Here is a 5,462-nt window from a genome sequence, read left to right as displayed (position 1 = left end):
ACAAATAGTGCATAACCTTTTCAAAGACAATAAATGATTGGAATAATGATAAGCAAACATAAAGAGGGGGAAGAAAGGGAATATAGCCAGGCTGCCGGACTTGATTCTGGCTGAAAGAATACCTTCCTATATATGCTGTTGGATCCCATAGGGTGCCTATTCCTGTCCTCACCATATCAAACCCATCATATTCTTCATTACCACCATCCACATATCCATGGCTGTCTCTATCTTCTTCTTCTTGGTTTTTCTCTCATGCAGTTCTGCTCAGTTTGCCAGTGACCCACAATTGCTGCTGTTGATAAAAGAATCTCTAGGGGGAGACAATGCAGGTGAAGAGAACATTCTACTTTCCACATGGAACCTCTCTTCTTCATTCTGCAAGTGGAGGGGAGTTCAGTGGGTGAACCAAAATGGCACCACCTTTGATTGCCAATCATCTCCATTGAAACACTCCACCTCTGATCATGTCTATGCTCACAGTATCCAACTTGCAGCATCTGGATTGACAGGGAGGCTCCCAAAGGAGTTGGGCAGTCTGAATTTCCTTGAAAAGCTTTACCTGAATGACAATTCTCTTAGTGGGGCTGTCCCTCTTGAGATAGGAAGTAGCCTCAACCTCAGGTTTCTTTCACTCAGCCAGAACAACTTCAGCGGAAGCCTCCCATCTTCAATATGGAATCTTTGTGGTAATCTCATTGAGCTAGACCTTGGTCACAACACCTTCTCTGGCTTCCTTCCAAATCCTGCACTTCCTAACACTTCTTGCTCAAACCTCCAGAGGTTGGACTTGAGTTCCAACCGTCTCCAAGGTCCAGTGCCCAAATTCATATCTAGTTTTACAAGCCTCCATTATCTTGACCTTCACAACAATTCACTTTATGGGCCCATACCAGAGACCCTCACCTTACTGAACCTGACTTTTCTTGACTTATCTTTCAATAATTTCAGTGGGTGGATCCCCAAGTTTGATCAAGATTTTAATGTTGAGGGCAACCCATTTCTCTGTGGGAACAGTTCTTGCAAAGCAGCAGGCACTCACGTGAAGAAACACATGTTGGGAGCCAGAGTTGTGGCAGGCATGGTGGTAAGCCTGATAGCTCTTCTGGGATGTGCATTTTCCGTCTGTTTCCGTAGTTCAGATAAGAGAAAACAGTCAGAAATACATGGGGAAGAAGATGAGGAGGGTGAGCTCATATTGTTTCAAGGTGGTGAGAATCTAACAGTTGATTACCTTCTAAATGCCTCTGGTGTACTCATAGGCAATACGCCCTACGGAACTCTCTACAGAGCCACTGTCTTAAGCAGCAGAGGGACTCTAGTCCTCAGGTTACTTCAAGAGAAGACAGTAAGAAAGCCTCAGTCCACCTTCTTTTCAGCAGTCAGGCTTCTAGGCCATCTTCACCATGAGAATATAGTGCCTATCAGAGGTTGTTACCAGGGAAAAAGAGGAGAGACACTCTTGGTCTATGACTATTTGGAAGGTAAGAACCTGGCTGAGATGCTTCACTGTTCTAGCATGAAGAACAAGTTGAGTTGGCCTAGAAGGTATGAAATTGCAGTGGGGATAGCTCATGGCCTTGCCTTTCTTCATTCTCACATTGGTGAGAACGTTATCAATGTTTTTCATGGGAATCTCAAGTCCAAGAACGTGATGATTGATGAATGTTATGTGCCAAAATTGGTGGACCATGGGCTCTATGAGTTGATGAGCCCCTCTGCTGCAGCCATGATGCTGAGTTCAGCAGCAGCAGATGGGTACTGTGCACCTGAATCAGCTAACTTAAAGAAAGTCATTGACTGCAGAAAACATGATGTTTATAGCTTTGGAATCCTGCTTCTTGAGATGTTGACGGGCAGGCCACCAGGAAAATGTGGGTCAGACACTAATGAGTTTATGGATCTGCCAACCATGGTTCATAGGGCAGTCTTGGAGAAGAGTATGGATATCTTTGATGAATTGGTTCTGGGCATGGAGGAAGAAGGTGTTTTATTAGACGTTTTACAATTGACTATGGCATGCTGTGCACCCCTACCTTTTGTCAGGCCTGACATGGTTGAGGTGATCAGAAAGCTTGAATACTTGAGGTCCACAAGTATTTCTACCCTGTACACAGTAGTGGAAGACAAAAGTGACACTGACGGGTAGTCCTTCACTTCCTTTTGCTGAGCTGCTTTTTTCTCACCTTAAAAATCTTTCATTTTTAATTGTCGTTACTTGGCTTTCAGTTAGCATTACATAGAGAAACAGTTGTATCATTATGGGGTTTTATTACTTTCATTAGCCTCATTTATGTATTGAATTGTTTAGATAAATGCATATATAAATTAGCCTTGATTGCTTGTAATGAATTGATATGCAATAACATCTAGGCTCACCTTTCCTTTTGAATCAGCTACAACCTCAAGGATCTGGGCCATCTGTTTCGGTTTCCAACTGTCCACTGAACTTTCCTGAAAGTTACTAATGTCCCATTGCTTTAAGGCATGCAACTTCTAGAGTGCTCTTGGACCAACATGGCCACGAGGTGGCTCTGATGTTTGCAGGGGAAAAGCTAGTCTCTCTGAAGGAGTTGGCAGAGTCAAATCAATAATTTCTTGATGTAGGAAACTAGAGCCAAGTAGTGATGATAGTCTACCGATCCAAGGGTGGTGTCAAGTGGCGACTTACATATGTAGCCTTTCATCAGCTAACATTGAAAATAGCAAATCAAGTACTGGTATAATGCGAGTTTTGCCAACTTGAATTTATGGATTATGACATACTGTGCATCATTAAACTTAGGCACCACACTCACGCCTTTGAGAATGTCTGTCACACTACAAGAAATTCGCAGCTTTTGTGTTTGTAAAAGTCTTTACTGTTGCAATCGCTGTGCCAGTAAAAGCCTCGCCGGTAAAGATTTTACTGGTGCAATTTACATTTGCCAGTGAAAAATTTTCACTGGCGCAAAGATTGCATCAATAAAGAACTTTCACTGGCACAAATTCCGCACCAGTGAAAATGTTTGACATCTTTTAAATACTTTTACTGGCCCTAATTTAACGGACTGTTGCTGTCGCACTTATTTAGTATGCCAGTAAAAGTGCCTAATAGAAAAAATATATAAAAAGATAAACGCTTGTAAGAAAAAATATAAAAAAATACTAATAGAAACTAAAGAAGAAATCATTTGATCCCCTGCTAGCAATTCAGCCAGATGATAAAGTCCTCAGCGTTTCACAGATAACGAAATAAGAGAACCATACATCTAAGACGCATGGGCGAAATTCAAAATTACGTACTATGTTAGATGATATAATCTCAAGAGGTGAGGTAAGAGAACCACCAAGTCGCTGGTGAACTTCACAAACAGAGTCATGAGAACAGTCACATGATAGCGGAAATAGCAATATATGGACAGTAAAAATTATGGCTTCTTTTAAACTCCAGTAATACTAAATTCAGTTGGAGGGCATCAACAAAGTTCTGATTGTAATGGTTCCAATACTGCTCTTGTTTTTTCCAACAAAGCACTTTCATGATATTGAACACCACACATTGCCATAGTTCTACCAAAAATGAAGAATAGGTTAACAAACAAATTCAACTGCAAGCAAGATTTTAGTTAACAATTCGAGAATTTCAGCCCGGAAGTTGTGTTGATACAGGGATTCTCAAAAATTGTCAATGTAACGACCCCAAACTAACCCTTGAAAAATGCAAATTTCTTTTTTTTACAATTACAAAAAACATCTCAAGGACTCGGGGCATATCACAAATTTAATATTCACAACCCAATCAACTATCATATAATAAATTTAAACCATTAATTGAAATTACATTTACTCAATCAAATAATTTCAATTAAGATCCGCATAGTTTTCAAATCAAACAATATCTCTCGTGTACGTCAGAACCCGGGCAACCAGATCATAACCCTCCTACCCTCCAGCCAGCCAATCCCTCCATCACGTTGCCTCGGTACCTAAAAAAAATATTTTTAAAAACGATAAGAACCGAAGTTCTCGTATGAGACCCTCTCAAAATCTAATAGTAAAGAAATAGCATAAAGTAAATAAAGCATAAGTAGCCCTCAAATAATACATCATTAAAACAAACTTACCATCTAAGTGGTTCAAGCAAGCAAATAGAAATTTCATGCTAAAATAAACATTTAAAGATGCATGCTTTCAAATCCATTAATCGATATTTTCTTTTGCATGCATGTCTCTACTTACTTAACACCAATATTTAATGTACACTTTCTTAACAACATGCGGATACTCAAAACAAGAAAATTTTTTGAGGTTCAAGGCAATTTTCAGTAGTGACTTATCACACAAATTTATATTTTATTTACTGGGTTTTACACTTGTTCTCAGACCGATATCAAGAATCCACACCTGTGAAAATCTCTCTAAAAAGAGATTTTGTGTATAAACACAATGCTCAAAACACGAAGTGTGCACAAAGGCACAAAGGAGAACTCTCACAAGTGCATAAAGGCATGAACACAAATGCACAAAAGCATAAAAAAATATCAACTTCAATATATTGGGTCCCAAGAGGGGCTTTACAAAAGCATCGAAAAACCTAAAGGGGATCTGTCATCATTGCAAAAAATTTCCTCTTGTGTTCTCTTTTTGCCTTTCTAGCCCCTATTCCCTTTTTTTGAAGGAGAAATAATGTTTTGTGTTAACACAGAGTGCTGGTATTGTTTGTATCAAGACAGTGTGTTATAGTGTCTGCAGTTAGGCTAGGAGTGGGTGTGTGGTTAAGGCAATCAGTGAAAGTCATGATTAGCAGTGAATATGTGTTAGCATTAGCAGTTAATAGTCTGTATTGCTGAAAGTTAATAGAGGGTGTTAGTATTGTATTTGTTAGCAGGGTATATGCATTAGCAGTTAGTATATATTAGTATATTGTGTTAGTATGTTAATAGTTAGGGTATGATTAGCAGTAACTGAGTGTGTTAGGTAGTGTGTTACAGTTACTGTTTTACATTTGAGTTTTTATATCCAAGTCTTACAACTATGTTTAACTATTTCTTACATCTGAGTTTTACCATGTCTTTGCTTATTGTGAGTTGCGATTCTTAGTGCCTTCTGCTTTCATTAATTGCTGCCCTTCACGGTAAGTGTTTTCTGTTTCTTAATGTTTTCTTACCAAGCATATGTAGTAGCAGTTTCAGCATTTTGTAGCATATACTAGCATCAGTTTTAGCATGTGTTTAGTCTTTGCCATTTACGTAGTATGCTTCAGCACTATCATATATATCATAACATACACTAGTTCAAATACATCACATACATATTTTAATATCCATTTCCTCACTAACATTCAGATATCATCATGCATATTCTAGTTTTAATATAACCTCTGAATTTCTCTTTATACTTTGTGTGTTGCTAACCCTGTTCCACAGGAATTTATTGCTTTTCTTTCTTAGTTCAAGGATTCTCGATTCCAATTCAGTTAA

At 38.8% G+C, this 5,462-nt stretch overlaps 1 pseudogene; it reads left to right on the top strand.

The window, feature by feature from the left end:
• The first annotated feature begins 217 nt into the window (after positions 1 to 217).
• On the top strand, positions 218 to 2,149 carry LOC149842252 (putative kinase-like protein TMKL1 pseudogene; annotated as a pseudogene).
• The last annotated feature ends 3,313 nt before the right edge of the window (positions 2,150 to 5,462 follow it).

This window comes from Nuphar pumila, chromosome 3 (genome assembly GCF_984573655.1).
Source record: "Nuphar pumila chromosome 3, dmNupPumi1.hap1.1, whole genome shotgun sequence".
Taxonomy (NCBI): Eukaryota; Viridiplantae; Streptophyta; class Magnoliopsida; order Nymphaeales; family Nymphaeaceae; genus Nuphar; species Nuphar pumila.
The sequence above is the reverse complement of the archived record's forward strand: the minus strand, read 5'-3'. Positions and strand labels throughout refer to the sequence as shown.